The sequence below is a fragment of the Melozone crissalis genome, unplaced genomic scaffold, assembly GCF_028551555.1.
Source record: "Melozone crissalis strain CALT ecotype California unplaced genomic scaffold, PUWL_Pcris_2 ptg000218l_1, whole genome shotgun sequence".
NCBI classification, from domain to species: Eukaryota; Metazoa; Chordata; class Aves; order Passeriformes; family Passerellidae; genus Melozone; species Melozone crissalis.
In genome coordinates, this window is record NW_026535981.1 from 169,631 (window position 1) to 187,500 (window position 17,870).

The following is a 17,870-nucleotide window of genomic DNA, read 5'->3' on the forward strand; positions in this document are numbered from 1 at the left end:
GAAGGTGTCCCAACATGGATGCTATCAGCAGCAGAAGCAGCAAAAAGCTTCTTGCATTCATTCGATGCAGTAAAGAAGAAATATCAACAGGATCCTCGAGTTTCCTTTTCGGATTTAGGAGCAAGGCCAAAAACCTCAAGGCGAAAAATGAGACACTATGAATCACCGATGACATCTACAACACCATTATTCATGCAAATCCCAATGGAATCTGATGAAGAGGGGTTTCAAGAACCGGTGAAGACAATGGATTGGAGGCAAATCAGAGAAGCATTGGAAAAGGAAAAGCATTTATTCCCGGGATCAGGGGATTTGACAATGCCAGTGACATATGATGCCCAGGGACAGAATCCAAGGTGGGAAAGGATGGGTCATGAGACACTCAAAGACTTAGGGAAGGCAGCTCAGACTTTTGGGCTGAACTCACAATACTTCAAACAGCTATTAAGAGGGACATTCACTATGTATGATCTCACACCATATGACATTCGAAGCATTGTGGCAATGATCCTCACTGACACACAGAGTCTTGTCTGGGAAAAAAGGTGGAGAAAATATCTTGCTGAGTTGCGGAACAGATACCAAGGTGGGCCGAACGCGAACCTCACAGAAGGGCAATTAGCAGGGGATCCTCCAGATGACAATCCAGGGGAACAAGCAGCGCGGCTTCCACGAAGAGTGTTAAGCGACATCAAAGAAGCAGCGCGATTGGCAATCATGCAAATTACGCCGACAGGAGCTCCGGATGTCCCGTTCTCTTGCATCAGGCAAGGTCCCACAGAGCCATTCATGTCATTCATCGACCGACTCACGCAAGCCGTGGATCGACAGGTGACAACAGAAGAAGTGAAGAGGCCTCTCTTGGAGAATTTAGCTTTCGGCAATGCCAACCCGGATTGTCAACGGGTGATTAGCACCATGCCAGGACGGCCATCCTTGGCAGAGATGGTGGAGGCATGCAGCAAGGTGGGGACGCCTCAGCACGTCGCAGCGATTGTAAAGGATGAATTAAAAGAGGAATGGGAGAAACAGCTAAAGGGACGCTCAGAAGGGCAATCAGAGGACAAGACATTGGAGAAGATGTTCGAGAAATTACTTCATCAACAGGACGAAAATATCAACAAAGTTCTTGCGGCAATGCAGAAAAGGAACAGACCCCAAGGAGGACAGTGCTACGGATGTGGGGAATCTGGGCACATGAAAAGGAATTGCCCACGGACACATATACCAACGCCAGTCCAGAGAGCGGAAAGACCAATTTGCGCACGGTGCGGAAGAGGAAGACACTCTGTGAAAGAATGTTATTCCCGGACAGATGTGGAAGGAAATCCGTTGCCGCATCCGGGAAACGGGAAATTGAGCGCGGGAAACCCCCGGCGCGCTCCGACACAAATACTGGCGGTGTCACAAGAACAGACAGGGCAGTCATCAGTGAGCGACAAGCAGATGCCCTCAGCAAAACCCTCAGTCGATTCCACAGTGACCCAGACCTCCTCCCACCAGGGGCACAGTGTGCATTGGCAGCTTCAAAACTAGTATGCTTTCTAGATGAAAGTCATGCGGAGATACCAACAGGTATCCACGGGGACTCATACAAGAAACAAGATTTTTTGATAGTTGGACAAGATAAGTGCAGTATTCTTGGGCTCATTGTCTATCCAACAGTTGTCTCAGCAGACAAAAATACAGAGTTAACAGTTTTGGCAAGAGCGCTTCGTCCACCATTGACTGTGCTGGAAAATACTGTGGTTGCGAGAGCCTTTGCATTGCCACCACATGCAGTTGGAGAGGTCATGTCAATCTTCGACGAAGAAGGTCTCCCTATGAAAGAGCATGTTGAAGTACATACAACATGGGTGAAGCACATAGGTCGAGACCGACCCACGCTCACGTGCCAATTGACATGTGGGGACAGGACAATATCGATCAGAGGTATGCTCGACACAGGGGCGGATGTAACAGTAATATCGTACATCTTTTGGCCACGCAATTGGAGCTTGGTCGCGCCATTGGGCTCTCTCTCAGGCATCGGGGGAGCATCTCTGTGTCTGCAAAGTGAGAATTCCGTCGTTGTCACGGGACCAGGAGATAAGACGGCGATCATTCGTCCTTTTGTCGTTCAAAAGCCGATCACAGTCTGGGGTCGAGACCTTTTGGCACAATGGGGCGCGAAGATCGAAATGGATTTTTAATAGGGGTCACTGCGGCACTCGCCACACTGAAGCTGACATGGAAAACAGATGATCCAGTTTGGGTGGATCAGTGGCCCCTTGAGCGGAAAAAATTGAGTGCTTTGAAAGACCTGGTCCAAGAACAATTGCAGAAGGGACACATCAAGCCAACAGACAGCCCTTGGAATTCTCCGGTGTTTGTCATCAAGAAAAAGCTGTCGGGCAAATGGAGGTTGTTACACGACCTCAGGAAGATCAACGAAGTCATAGAAGACATGGGGCCACTTCAGTTGGGACTTCCATCTGTCTCGATGATTCCCAGAGATTGGCAGCTTGTGGTCATTGACCTCAAGGATTGCTTTTTCAGTATCCCACTCCATCCAGATGATGCTCCGAGATTTGCCTTTTCAGTCCCGAGTATCAACAGGGAAACGCCTCTGCAGCGGTACCATTGGGTCTGCCTTCCACAAGGCCTGAAAAATTCTCCGACGATCTGTCAATGGTACGTGGCGCGAGCTTTGGCACCAGCACGAAAGAAATTTCCGAAGGCGAAGATCATTCATTACATGGATGATTTGCTCATTGCAGCGTCAACACAACAGGAGCTGCAAGAAGCTCGTGACTGTGTGATCGCAGAGGTGCAAAAGGCAGGTCTGGAAATCAGCATTTCAAAGATTCAAGAGGTTGCACCTTGGAAATATCTAGGGTGGAAAATCTCAGAGAAAACAATAAAGCCTCAAAAGGTGGAGATCAGCACAAAGGTCAACAATTTGCATGATTTGCAACAGCTTTTGGGAGAAATCAACTGGATGAGACCAGTTTTGGGAATCACAAATAGTGACATTCCAGCACTGCTTGATCTCTTGAGAGGAGACACAGACATTCGTTCTCCCAGGACACTCACACCAGAAGCAAGAAAAGAATTGGAGAAAATCTCGGATGCGATACAGAAAAGGCAGGCACATCGATTTGTTCCATCGTTGCCTTTTCAGTTGGCAGTGCTGGGGAAGAAAACGCAGTTCCGTGGTTTGATCTTCCAATGGGATGAATCACAAAAGGACTCTTTGATAATCATAGAGTGGATTTTCCTACCGCACAGGCCCGCGAAAACGATTCTCACAGATCTGGAGATGGCAGCACAAATCATCATAAAGGCGAGAACAAGGCTGCTGACAATGGCAGGAAGAGAATTCTCAGTCATCAGGTTACCTCTGAAACGAGACTACTTCGATTGGGCAATGCAACAATCGAAAGACCTGTTAATCGCATTGTTAGCGTTCCCAGGAGCTTGCACAATCCACTTTCCCCAACACAGAATACTGCAGTCGCAAATATGCTATAGAGCAAAACCACAGATAAGTGAAGAACCTTTGGACGGGATCACCGTGTTCACGGATGGCTCGGGGAAGACACACAAGTCAGTAATCACGTGGAGAGACTCAACGACAGGGGATTGGGAATCAGACGTGAGGATGGTTCAGGGCTCTCCACAAATTGTGGAGTTGGCAGCCGTTGTCCGAGCATTTCAGTTGTTCAAACGGCCTCTCAATCTGGTGACAGATTCCGCATATGTTGCGGGTGTGGTCAAGAGATTGGAGGGTTCGCTCTTGAAAGAAGTCAGTAATGAGGTTTTATACTCATACCTGACAAGCTTGAAAACACTGCTAGAGAGCAGGGAAAGGGAGTATTTTATCACACACATTAGAGCGCACACAACACTTCCAGGGTTTTTAGCGGAAGGGAATGCTCGGGCGGACAGGTTGACAATGCCCATTTTGCAAACGCTGCCGGACATTTTTGAGCAGGCAAGGTTAAGTCATGCGTTCTTTCATCAGAATGCGCAAGCACTGATGGAGTCCTTTCGTCTCACAAAGAGTCAGGCGAGGGAGATCATTAGTGCTTGTCCAGACTGTCAGCTTGTGCAGCCACCTTCTTCTACCGGGGCCATCAATCCGCGGGGGCTGCAAAGTCTTCAGTTGTGGCAAGCTGATGTCACAAAATACCCATCTTTTGGGAAGCTCAAAAATGTTCATGTTTCTGTAGATACATTCTCAGGTGCAGTCTTTGCTTCAGCACATGCTGGGGAAACAGCAGACCATGCTTGCCGACACTTTCTGCAGGCATTTGCAGCATTAGGTGTGCCTCAGGAGATAAAAACAGATAATGGTCCAACATACACAGGCAGGGTGCTTGACAGATTCCTGAAAAGGTGGGGTGTCAGACACACGTTTGGTATTCCGCATTCACCCACAGGTCAGGCAATCATTGAGAGAACACATCACACCCTAAAATCCCTTCTGGACAGACAGAGAAGGGGTGAGCCAGAGGCAACACCTCACATGAAATTAAATAAGGCGTTGTATGTGCTGAATTTCCTAAATAGCTCATCCTCGGAACCTGATCCACCGATCGTGAGACATTTTCTAAACAACACACAGGCAAAGCTAAGGGAAAATCCTTTAGTTTTGATCAGAAACCCAGAGACCGGACAAATAGAGGGTCCTTTCAGACTAATCACTTGGGGAAAGGGTTTCGCTTGTATCTCCACAGATCGAGGTCTGAAGTGGGTGTCAGCGCGGCACGTGAAGCCATTCCGAACGCGAGAACACGAGAATGCTGATCCGAGAAACAAAGAGACGAGTACTCAGACAGAAGTCGAGACTCAGACTGCGAAAAACGACCCAGAAGAGAAATAAAAGAAACTAAGGACTTTGGGGGGCTTTCACATAAAAGCAAAAAAAGGTCTTTTGGTGCAAACAGAAGGGGGAGATGTGGGATCTCAGTCTCTCAGAACTGGGGTGCAGGGTGAACAAGACCCCCCCTGGGGGGCTCGGGAGTCCTGGAATGCTGCCAGAAATGTCTGGTGGCTGGACTTTGATCCCACATGGGAGATGACATCAGTATGAGGACGGGAGGATTTCACTGGGGTGAATGGTGAAGGGACAAGTTAATTGGAGTGTGAGATACAGGGTTTAAGATCCCTGTACAGGGGGGTCTAGAGAGGCAAGATGGAGGGATTGGGGCGTGCCCTTCTCCTTCTTCTTCTTCCTCTAAGCCTCCATCCTATGTGGTGATGTTGGCACTCCGGGATTGGACCTTACTAGGGGAACACTGGTTAATATGGGTAGAGGGTATTGGAGAAAAATGATAAATATTGTATACGTAACTCCGGGTATAAAGATAGGTGACCGCCCCAGGGGCTTTCAGTGTGTGCCCATGGCTGACTGCTGAGCAGAACTCTGTCAGGCCAAGAGAAAATCTTTTAGATAAGCAATTAATAAACACCAAGACCAAGAACAAATCTGAAGCTTCCTCTCGTCCTTTCGAACCCGGGGGCCCAAGGCCATCTTTGGGCTTTTTCCCAGACCATCTGAACATCCCAGAAATCCCACAGGGGAAAGAAACAGGGAAGGAGAAGGGCTCTGGTGAAGATCACACTGCCCTCCTGAGGCTCCTGGGGGAGAAGGCAAAGTTGCACCAAGACCCCATGCTGTTCTCTGATGACATTTTTTTCATTGAGCCAATGGTAAGTGATAGGTGAAAACCTCATTTTCCTCCTCTTCATCCTCCTCATCCTCCTCCCCCTCTTCCTCCTCCCACCCACTCTACCCCCGGCTGCGGTCACTGGGCAGATCCTCAGCTGGCTCAATGTGCTGGGAGGGAAGACATTGAGTTTCTGGTGCACCTGCAGAGCTTGCCTAAAAATGCCAAATGCTAAAAGCATTTCTGCCCTGGAAGCTCAAGGCAGGGTTGGGAGCCTGACAAGGCCAAGCTGTGCTGCCAGGGCCTGAGCTCAAGGGCACTCTGTGCGTGTCCTTGCAGTGTCCACAGGGAGCAGTTCTTGTAGGTAGGGGCTCCCCCCACACATGAGGTTCAGCAGAGGCTGTTGGAGCACTGCCAGGCCACATTCTGACCTGAAGCTTGCAATGGTTTGCTGGGAAAGTGAGGCCAAATTCAGCCTAAGGCTAATCATGGAAATGCCAATCCCCTCCTGTAACCACACCTTGCACTATTTCTGAGTGTCCCTTCCAGTGTCCTCTGTGAGCCTGGACACAAGGGTGGAAGGTTGAAATGGGCCTTTGGAGTTGTCCTGCACACAGGGACAGAAAACCTTTTCCTTTTCTGTTTCTGCAAGCAAACCACCACGTCCTCGTATCAAACAGAGCCCTGATTCTGAGTACTGGCATTGTGAGAGACAATGAATGCCTGGTGTCTGCACAGTGCAACATCCCTTCTCATCTTGGAGTAAACGCTAGAATAATGCCAGCCTCTGCTTTCTTTCAATACAGGTTAAACTAATATTTTTATTTCCAAGGTTCTGGTTCCGGGCAAATTTGGGAGAGAACCCCCAAAGGGGCTCCTCTAGGAAAGCAGATTCAATCGGCCCCTACCCCCAACCTGTCCTGGAGAAAAGACCTCCTTGAAGTGGAAAAAACCGGTTTATTAAACAATAAAGCCTAAACAGTATTAATCAATAAAACTCCTTGCTGCTCCAAAAGAGATGACAAACTGAGAAAGTCCCTCCCCAGGTTGCAGCTCAGCTCACTCAGTCTCTGATCAGTCCCTCTGGTCCTGGAAATGTCACAGGCCAGGCCCAGCCCGGTGGCCACAGGTGGAGCTGTTGGTGCTCTGCTGGTGTTCAGTCCAGAGCAGGTTTGAACAGGTCCAAAGAAAGGAAAAAAACCCCACAGTCCAGGGAACTTCTTTGCCTCAGCAAGCTAAATTAACTAAAAGCAAAGGAGAGCTCTGAACCGCTGTCTGTCCATCTGCAGACAATGCAGTCCAGAAGCAGGAGTGTGGAGGAGTGAGTGCAGTGTCTGAAAACAAACTGCTGCTTCTTCTCTCCCCCCTTCACTCTCTGCAACAGGTCTTAAAGGTGCAACACTTATTATTCAGCATAAACAGAACAAGATGATTTGGGATAAAAGCATCATATAGTCAACCCAGGACAGGGATCATGTTCTCTTCTTGTGAAGAGCCACCAGTGCACAGTGGCAGTCGCATCCCACTGTTGCTGACAGCAGCATGATGTGACCAAGAGCCTTTGTCAGAGCAGCAGGAGTATTGTGGAGAGTGGGAGCTGAACAGCTGAGCATTGAGAGCTTCCAGCGCTGTGTTGAGCTGGGTTTGGAGTGTTTCCTTGGGCTCCTTGTGTTGTTCACTCATTACTAATGCTCTAAACAGAGGCTTACAGAAGTGTGGTTGAAAACAAGAAATGTGAAGTTTGCAGAGCAATGTTTTGCTGTCTCTTTCTGCTGTAGGAGGGAGAAATTGGGCCGAATTGTTTGGCCAAAATCAAGGTGACCTTCAAACCCCTGGAAGCACTGGAGTATGGAAGTGTGGCTTACTGCAGCATCTCAGGTACAGCTCCTTTGCCCTGCTTCTCTCCCCCTCAGTGAAGCCATGGTGCAAGCCTGAGCCCACTGGGCTCCCATGGAAGTGCTGGGAAGAGTCCCTGGTCAGCAGGGCAGTGCTGGCACATCCCCCCTGGCCCTGCAGCCTCCAGGGAGTCTCCTGTGCCAGGCCAGGGCTCAGAATGCTGTGTGTGCCTGACTGATCCCAGAACAGCCCAGGCAGTGCAGGGAGAGGTTTTCATGCCATGGCTTTGGCAGTATTCCTTCAAAGGCCAGAGAGCTGCAGAGCAGAACAGCTTTAGTGAACAAGCACTCAGCCCCTGCAGGCCCCTGGCCTCCAGGATGATGGGTCCATTTGACATGGATCCATCATCAGGCAGCAGGAGCTGAGTTAGAATTGTGTTCCCTGAGCCTGGATCACCTCCCAGTGCCCAGACAGCAGCAGAGCAGAGGTGACTGAGCCCCCCTGAGCCCAGGCTGTTGGTAGAAGGAGCAGCCTTGGCCAGCACGTGCCTCTCTCCCTTTGTGGGATTTGAGCCCTTGCAGCTCTGTCTGTGGAAACAGAACGCAGTGCTGAGTGTCAGGAGTTGGGGGCTTTGGCAAAAATGTCCTGTGCTCCTGGGCCAGGTAGTTTGGGAATTGCCAAACTCTGTAGGAGCTTTGTGCCTTCACTAAATGATTTCAAAGCTCCACTAAGTGCATGGGAAGGACAGCATAGAACCAGAGTATGTTAAGGATGGAATGGACCTTAAAAGCCTCTGGGCAGGAACACCTCCCCCTAGAGCAGGTAGCTCCAAGCCCCATCCAGCCTGGCTTGAAACACTTTCAGGGCTGGAACCTCCACAACAGCCCTGGGGAACCTGCTCCAGTGTCTCACCACCCTCAGAGTAAAAAATTTCCTAATATCTAACCTAAATTTCCTTTCTTTCAATTTATACCTGTAACTCCTTGGCCTGTCACTACAAGGCAGCAGAGATGTTTTAAACTCAGCAGACTGGTGGCTGAAATTGGAAAGCAGCCCAAGGAATGGGTTAGAAATTAGAAGTCAGCCCCAAGGCTGAGGGAAGAGGAGGGTCCATATCCTCTCCTGCAGCATCAGGAGCTGGTTGCATCCAGCTCAGAGTCAGGGACTAGCACTGAGGCAGCCTGGAAAATAGAGTATAACAGAGGGAATGATTGTAGTGCAATGGACATCTCTCCCCAGGCTGTGAGAGCAGGCTGCCCCTGCACCTCTCAGGGGAAGGCCAAGGACCCTTGGAAGAATTCAGCTCTCCTACTCTGAACCTTGGGAACATTTCTATTGACACCCCCCATGTCTATGAGGTGAGCAGCAGGGCTTGGGGTGGATCCTGATGGCTCCTGAGGGAGGAGCAAGCCTGGTGGAAGTGTGGAATTGCTGCCAACCTGGGCATTTGTGAGCAGGGAATATTTGATCTACTGGTGAAATCTGGGAGGGTCTGAAAGGTGTGTCTGTTGTTCATGAAGGCCCAGTTCCTTCCTTGGGAATCAGCTGGGAGGCTTGCTGCAAAACAACCCCTTGGCACATGAAACGAAGCCTGGGTCAAAAAGGGATGTTCAGAGGCTTTTGTGGCAGTGCCAGACACAAGGCACCTTTGGACTGGGCTGTTCAGAAGCAGCTGGAAGAAACTGGCTGCCTTTGAGCTTCAGTCCACTGCAGACAGCTTCCAGTCAAGTGTCTCCTGCTTATTGCTGCAAGTCACAGGAAAGCCATCCAGCCTCCTGGCTCAGTGCTGGCCCTTGCAAAGGACTTGCGAGTTCTTTCCCTTGCTGACCAGTCCCTCACCACACTTCAGCCTTGGTGCATCTCTGGCTCTAGAAAGAGAAAAGTGTTCCTGGGAATAAAGCAAAGCATTTTTCTACCTATTTGCCTCCTCCCCAATAGTGTCAAGTTTGCAAAAAAAACCAAAGAGAGAGCAGCTGAAAGAGGTAGAAAATGAGGCACTACATCATGCCAGACACTTCCAAAAGCTTGGCTGTGGGAGGCAAAGACATGCTGAGTTTTCTTACCAAAAGATGGTGCTGTCTATACATTTTGATGCTGATGCCTCATAATCAGTGTATTGTTTTCATGACATGGGAAAAGGTGGATGAGTAGATGATGCTGTTGGAGCTGTGCTCAGTGGGGCAGCAGCAGCTCTGGGGTGATTGACTACACAGAGCTGCAATCAGCCCATGTTGCTCTCAGGGCCAGGTCTGAATGAACTTGGTGTAGCTGATCAGAGGTGCACTGCTCTGTGTCCATGGGATAACCCCAGGGTTGTGGACTCCAGTTCTGTGGAGTTGCCACTGCTTTGCATGAAAAAGGGCAGAACTTGTCCTGTTGTATTTTTTTGCCATTCATAGCATCGTCTGCTATTTCTGGGTATTAATTGCATCATTAGACAATAACTCACAAGAAGGGAAGATTCCACATGTATTTCCATTTTGCTTTCTTGCTGCTGCAGGTGGAACTGATAAACCTAGGAGCTATTGATGCTCCCTTCACCTATAGCCCTTCAACTGCAAACATGGGCTTCTGCTTCAAGTTTGCGCCTGAGGAGGGCATCATTGCACCAGGCGGGACCCAGACTGCTCAGATCTCCTTCAGTGCCACCATAGTGGGGAGGTTTGAGGAAGAATTCCAGTTCAGTGTGGCTGGATCTCCTATGTCTGCACTCCTGACTATCAAGTACGGACGGTCAAAGCCAGGCACGCGCCCGCACGTCCTCAGCACAAGAGAAAGGGGTGCCCCATGTGAGCGGTCCCAGCCCCTCCACGGGTGCGGGATCGGTGCTGAAAGCCAGACAACTCTCAGTGGTGGATCACTGGGCTCGTGCGTTAATGAAGAATGCAGCTAGCTGCAAGAATTAATGTGAATTGCAGGACACATTGGTCATCCACACTTTAAACACACTTGCGGCCCCATGTTCCTCCCAGGGCTACGCCCATCTGAGTGTTGCTTGACGATCAGTCGCCGTCCAGCGGCCACCACGGTGGTTCAGCTGGGGTTGCCTCACAGGCAAGTTGACTGTGGTCAGCGGCGGTGGTGATGGTGGCTCACCGGTGCCCAGAGGGAAGGCGGTCAGGGGTTTGGCAAGGGATGCGTTTCCCTCGGCGGCCTCAATTTTTTCCCTGTGACCCAGCAGGCATCATCATCGTCATGGCTGTCATCGTCATTGTTGCCGCGCAGGGCTTTCATCCCCCTATATGCAGACTCAAGGACTGCTCCGTAGTTCCCCACTCCCAGAGTGAGCCACTGGGGCAGAGTTTGTCCTTGCAGGGCCCGTACCGCGGTACGGTGGTGGTGGCAGCTGAGGAGAGTAAGAGACAGCGTTGAAAGCACCGCCGTGGGCCGAGAGAAGGGAGAGGACAAGAGGGAGATAAGGCACAGGCCTCACCCCCAGCCTCCCCCCTACGTGGACGGCTGTCTGCAGGTGGGTACTGCAGGGGTACTGTGCCACTGTGCGTGCGCGTGAGGCGAGAGCGCTGGGGACAGATGTTCCAACCCCCTCCTCCCTTCGCCTGCCCTCCTCCTCTTCTGTTGTGGTCTCGGGGCGCAAATAGCACCATGGCTTTTCTCTCTCTCTCCACCAAGGCCATCACGTGCCACCTGGTCCCCCATCAGGGCTGTCTCTGCCACACTCCCTTTTCGGTTCTCATCTCCGGGATGGGGCACTCTGTCTCCGCTTCTCTCCCTCTGGCTTTGTTTTCCCCTGGTGCGAGGGCGCCAGTGGGGAGGAAGGTGAGGCTGGTAGGTGGGAGAAGCTGGCTGGCTGTTGGCCTGTTGGCATGCTGCTTCTTTAGGAGCTGCATGGGCCAGGAGGTGCGGCCAAGCTTTGGCCTTGCGACCTCAGATCAGACATGGCAAGCCGCTGAATTTAGCATATAAGTCAGCCAAGGAAAAGAAACTAACGAGGATTCTCTCAGTAATGGCGAGCGAAGCAGGAAAAGCCCAGCGCCGAATCCCTGCCCCGCAGTGGGGTGTGGGACATGTGGCGTACAGAAGTCCCAATCCCTGGCGGCGCTCTCGGGGGACCCAAGTCCTTGTGATCGAGGCCGCAGTCCGTGGACGGTGTGAGGCCGGTAGTGGCCCCCGGCACGCTGGGCCCGGGACTTCTCGGAGTCGGGTTGCTTTGGAGTGCAGCCCAAAGTGGGTGGTAAACTCCATCTAAGGCTAAATACTGGCACGAGACCAATAGCCAACAAGTACCGTAAGGGAAAGTTGAAAAGAACTTTGAAGAGAGAGTTCAAGAGGGCGTGAAACCGTTAAGAGGTAAACGGGTGGGGCCTGCACGGTCCGCCCGGAGGATTCAACCCGGCGAGTTGTGGTCGGCACGGGTTCAGTGGAACCTCGCCTCCGCCTCCCTTCCGTCCCCTGGGCGAACCCTGCCCGCGGAGGCAGGCTGGTCCGGGGACTGCCGCCCAGCCGGCAGCTGGCGCTGTCCGGGCACATTTCCTCTGCGACGGTGCGCCACGACCGGCTCCAGGTTGACTGGGAAGGCCTCCGGCGGGCAGGTGGTCCGACGGGCAGGTGGTCCAGTGCTGCGCGAGCAGCGGCGGGTATTACAGCCCTCGGGCAGCAGGTCTCGGCCAATCCCGGGGCCGAGGGAAAGGACTGCCACTGCGCCCTCCTCCCCCCACATCAGTGGCGCCGTGATGGGGGACAACATTTCCCTGCCTCTCATGGGGGGGGGGGAGTGGCATCCTCGCAGCACGGCGTTTCGCGCAGGGGTGTGGGGGCTGGGCCTGCCAGTCTCCGGCGCTGCTGTCAACCAGGGTGGACTGTCCTCAGTGCACCCTGACCACGCGGCGCTGCCGGGCCAGGCTCACGGGCCGCGCTGGGGCACCCGGGGTCCGCAGCGATGTCGGCTACCCACTTGACCCATCTTGAAACACGGACCAAGGAGTCTAGCATGTGCGCGAGTCAGGGACCATTGTCGAGAGCCCGCGGCGCAATGAAGGTGAGGGCCGGCCCGCGCCGGCTGAGGTGGGATCCCGGGGTGCGTGTCGCGCCTGGCAGCCCCGGGCGCACCACTGGACCGTCTCGCCCGCCGCCCCCTCGCGGGGCTGGGGAGGTGGAGCGTGAGCATCCATGCTAGGACCCGAAAGATGGTGAACTATGCCTGGGCAGGACAAAGCCAGAGGAAACTCTGGTTGAGGTCCGTAGCAGTCCTGACATGCAAATCGGTCGTCCGACCCGGGTCTAGGGGCAAAAGACTAATCAAGCCATCTAGTAGCTGGTTCCCTCCGAAGTTTCCCTCAGGATAACTGGCACTCGGCAATGGGCAGTTTTACCCAGTAAAGCGAATGATTAGAGGTCTTGGGGCCGAAACGATCTCAACCTATTCTCAAACCTTCAATGGGTAAGGGAGCCAGTTCGCTGGCGTGGAGCCGCGCCGTGGAATGCAAGTGCTCAGTGGGCCACTTCTGGTAAGCAGAACTGGCGCTGTGGGATGAATCGAACGCCGGGTTAAGGCGCCCGATGCCAACGCTCATCAGAGCCCAGAAAAGGTGTTGGTTGATCTAGACAGCAGGACAGTGGCCATGGAAGTCGGAATCCGCTAAGGAGTGTGTAACAACTCACCTGCCGAATCAACTAGCCCTGAAAATGGATGGTGCTGGAGCATTGGGCCCATACTCGGCCGTCGCTGGCAGTGCGAGGCCCGCGGGGGCTAGGCCGCGACGAGTAGGAGGGCCGCTGCGGTGCGCCTCGAAGCCTGGGGCGTGGGCCCAGGTGGAGCTGCTGCAGGTGCAGATCTTAGTGGTAGTAGCAAATATTCAAATGAGAGCTTTGAAGGCTGAAGTGGAGCAGGGTTCCATGTGAACAGCAGTTGAACATGGGTCAGTCAGTCCTAAGCGATAAGGTGAGCGCCATTCCAAAAGGGCGGGCGGTGGCCTTTGTTGCCCTCAGCCGATCGAAAGGGAGTCGGGTTCAGATCCCCGAATCCTCCGAGTGGTGGAGATGGGCGCCACGAGGCACCCAGTGCGGTGACGCAACCGATCCCAGAGAAGCTGGTGGGAGAGTTCTCTTTTCTTTGTGAAGGGCCGGGCGCCTCGGGGAGAGTTCTCTTTTCTTTGTGAAGGGCCGGGCGCCTTGGAATGGATTCGTCCCGAGAGAGGGGCCCTCACCTTGGAAAGCGTCGCGATTCCGGCGGCATCGGGTGAGCTCTCGCTGGCCCGTGAAAATCCAGGGGAGAGGGTGTAAGTCTCATGCCGGGTCGTACCCATATCCACAGCAGGTCTCCAAGGTGAACAGCCTCTGGCATGTTGGAACAATGTAGGTAAGGGAAGTCGGCAAGCCGGATCCGTAACTTTGGGATAAGGATTGGCTCTAAGGGCTGGGTTGGTCGGACTGGGGCGCGAAGCGGGGCTGGGTGCGTGCCGCAGCTGGACGAGGTGCCGCGCGCGGGTGAGTGCGCTCCGCGTGGCCCGCCCGGGCGCTGGGGCATGCGCGCGCACGGTGGCGACTCTGGACACACACCGGGTCCTTCCTGTGGATCGCCCCGGCTGTGGCGGGCGCCGCCCGCCCCCCGCTCCGCCCGCCCTCCACCTTGCCGCGGCCGGTGCCCCAGTGGCAGCCGTCATCGTTGCGCACCACCGCCCCAGCGGTTCCCGCCAATGGGGTTCCCGCGGTGTGCGGCCAGCATGCGCGCAGCCGCAGCCGGCGTCGGCTGAGCAGTTTGTGCGGGGGAGGGTCCCCGGGGGAGGGTCCCTGGGCCAGCGCCCCGCCTCAGTCGGTGCCTAGCAGCCGGCTTTGAACTGGTGCGGACCAGGGGAATCCGACTGCTTAATTAAAACAAAGCATTGTGAAGGCCCGAGGCGGGTGTTGACGCAATGTGATTTCTGCCCAGTGCTCTGAATGTCAAAGTGAAGAAATTCAATGAAGGGCGGGTAAACGGCGGGAGTAACTATATTTACTAACTGGGCATAGCCGCGGAAGTCGCACCTCCTCGTGGTCCTGCCGGATACCCTCGTGGTAACTGAGTCGACTTCTGCCCCAGTGTGGGAGAGGGCACATATCAGCCCTCCCTATTGTTGGAGTCACCACCCAACAATAGTTTCACGAATCGCTGAAACAAAAAGGTTGGCACAGTTAGTTCGCTGTTGCACAGAGCCTTGTCCACGGGCTGTTGTTGACACAGTTGGTAGTTTGAGAGAGGGTCAGCTACTATATGCTTCTACCCTCACTTGGACTTGTCACTTTATTGCTTACCGGACTGACAAAATGGCTTTGCGTTATATCTCGACTACCACTCAGACTGACCCATTAGATCTAAGGGTCATTGATGCCAAATTACCATCTATGCCCTCTGTGCCCAGGGAAGAGGGATTCGATCTTGCAAGTTTGGAGTTTTTTAACTCCAAAATTGTTAAAGAAGATGGTGTACATCATGTGGATGTTTGGTAGGGTTTGGGGCAACTCCCTGAGCCCTATGAGATCTCCCCTATGGGGATGGCCCAGGATGAGGCTGAGAGTGCAGTGGGAGGTACCGAAGAGCCCAAAACACCTGAGGCTGAGAGCATGATGGGAGGTAGTAAAGAGCCCAAAACACCCGAGGCTCCTCACGGGTCTGAAGGTGATGGTATAACGCCAAGAACACCTGTCGTGTCCATGCCTGACAAACAACCATCTTGTCCTTGTTGTGAGACCTGGTTTACTAGGATGTTGGGGCTGATTGACCATCTCAAAAGGGCACACGGACAGAGAAGGATCATTTTCAGGTGTTCAAAATGTGGTAAGCAAAATCTAAAATGCCACAGTATCTCCTGTCACATCCCGCGCTGCAAGGGGGTGGTGTGTGTGGCTCCCACTGGGGAATGGGTCTGTGAGGTGTGCCAATGTGGGTTCGCTACTAAGATTGGCCTGGGTCTGCACAAGAGAATAAGACATCCTCTTGTGCGAAATGTGGAGCGGATTGCTGCTTCTCATCCCAAAGAGTCATCGGCCTGAGGGGCCCACAAACGGGTATGGACTGGGCAGGAAGAAAGAGGCTCTTCCGGTACAATTGGTGGACGAGTTTGCCAGTAAGCGGAATATCAACCAACTTATAGCGGAGCATATTCCAACTACAATGGCAAAGCAGATTAGTGATAAAAGGCGTCCCTCCGTGAAAGGTCATGAAGGACTAGTAGGTGCCACTGGAATTGAACATCCTGCCAGGTGTGCTAAGTTGCCCAAGGAGGGACAGTTAAAGCTCCAATTCCAGAAAGTCATCAAAGCGTGATTATCGTTTGGCAAATTGACCATATATCGGGAAGCCTTCAAGAAAGTTCTTGATGGGCAAGATCTAGGTCGGGTGGTGAAGGATGTTTATAAGGAGTTTCTTGGTATTCTGGGTGTGCCTAGCCAAACTAAATCTATCAAGGGTCAAAAGACGCAGGCCTCCCGTGGCCAAAAAGCATCCAAAACTCCATCAAATTGGACGTGCAAAAGAGCTATTAAGAGGGGATAATTCTTGAGGTTCCAACTGCTGTATGATTTACATAGAAGGCGCCTCATGCGTCATCCTGGACAGCACGGAAGCCTCTCAGTGCCAATTACCATCAAGTGTTCTCCACGATCACTTTAAAAGAAGGTGGGATACATCTGATATATTTGGTGGCCTACTGAATTTCCCTCCATATAAGGAGGCGGCTAACACCACATTCGAGGCCCTAATTACTGGAAAAGAGATTGATAAGAACATGAGAGAGATGTGTAAAACCTCCGCTCCTGGGCCAGATGGGATCACTTTGGGTCAGATTATTGCAAAAGGCAATAATCCTTTTGCAATAATTTCCCCGGTTGACTGAGATCTTCAGCCTCTGGCTTATCACCAGTACTGTTCCAGATGCGCTGCGGGACTGCAGGACAGTCTTTATACCCAAGTCTTCGGATGCAGAGAAGCTTGGTGATAGCAATAACTGGAGGCCTATTACTATTGGTTCAGTGGTGATTAGGCTGTTTTCCAGGATCGCTACTGTGAGGCTGTCCAAAGCATGTCCCATCAACCCCCGGCAACGGGGTTTTATTTGCACATCAGGTTGTGCCGAAAACCTCAAGTTGTTACAGCTTGTGGTGGAACAGCTAAGTGAGAGCATAAACATCTGGGGGTTGTGTTCGTGGACATTGCTAAGGCATTTGACACCATCTGTCATCAGCATGTATTTGAGGGTCTGGTCCAGCAAGGGGTGGATCCACACATGATAGAGTTGGTGAGGGAAATGTATCGGGATGTTAAGACGTGCATTTCCATGGGAAGAGAAAGGACAGACCCCATATACATTCGCTCAGGTGTCAAGCAAGGCGACCCCATGTCACCTTTGCTGCTCAATTTTAGCGATGCACCACCTTCTATATAAACTCGAGAATGAAGGTGAGGTTTTCCATCATGGGGGCTGGAAATTTACGGCCATGGCATTTGCCGATGACTTGGTGCTGCTGAGTGACTCTTGGGAAGGCATGTGTCATAACATCAAAATTTTGGAGGCCTTTTGCAATCTTACTGGCCTCAGTATGCAGGGGGGAATATGTCATGGCTTTTACATCAAGCCGACAAGGGACTCGTATACTATCAATGATTGTCCCACGTGGGTGATTAACGGATCCCTCCCTAAAATGATCGACCCAGGGAGCTCAGAAAGGTACGTCAGCACATGGGTTGATCCCTGGACTGGCTTTGCAGATCCTAGACTATCAGAGAAGCTCATGGATTGGCTTCATCGGATTGGTCGTTCGCCCTTAAAACCTCTTCAGAAAGTCGATATACTCAGGACCTATACCATCCCGAGACTGATATATCTGGCTGACCATACCAAAGTCAAGGTGGGCCTACTTGAATCCCTTGACCAAGTCATTCGTAACACGGTTAAGGAATGGCTTCATCTTCCCCCAAGTACATGTGATGCGATCTTGTATTCGAGTTTTAAAGATGGCGGTTTAGACCTCATCAAGTTGGCAGCGCTCATTCCAAGCATTCAGGCGCGAAGACTGCATAGATTAGCCCAGTCTTCGGATGAGACTCTTGTGAAGTATCTAAAGGAAGTATATCTGGAATGGTTATTTGAAAAATTGTGGTTGAAAGCGGGGGGGACACAAGAGTCCATCCCATCAATTTGGGAGCCTTTACCATTGGTAGAGTTGGGGGGCGACGATGGAGCCTGGCTGGAATGGGAAGCACCCATCCCTAAGATTCATTACCCAAGACCTTGTAACTGGAGGAAACGAGAATTTCATAAATGGACCCATCTGGTTGCCCAGGGCCATGGGATTGAGCATTTCGAGAATGATGAGATCAGTAATGCCTGGATAAGGCGGTTTAAGGGCATACCTCACTGTAAACTAATCACGGCCCTACAACTCAGA

The 17,870-nt window shown here is 52.3% G+C and overlaps 1 long non-coding RNA gene and 2 pseudogenes across 1 annotated transcript; all 3 read left to right on the forward strand.

Moving 5' to 3' along the window:
* The first annotated feature begins 5,575 nt into the window (after positions 1 to 5,575).
* On the forward strand, positions 5,576 to 10,039 carry LOC128949286 (uncharacterized). The gene is made up of 3 exons (XR_008484192.1): positions 5,576 to 5,697; positions 7,433 to 7,532; positions 9,991 to 10,039. It is a non-coding gene; the product is annotated as an uncharacterized LOC128949286 (long non-coding RNA).
* A 292-nt stretch (positions 10,040 to 10,331) lies between these two features.
* On the forward strand, positions 10,332 to 10,484 carry LOC128949303 (5.8S ribosomal RNA; annotated as a pseudogene).
* An 886-nt stretch (positions 10,485 to 11,370) lies between these two features.
* Positions 11,371 to 17,870, forward strand: part of LOC128949299 (28S ribosomal RNA) — an 8,111-nt pseudogene continuing 1,611 nt past the window's right edge.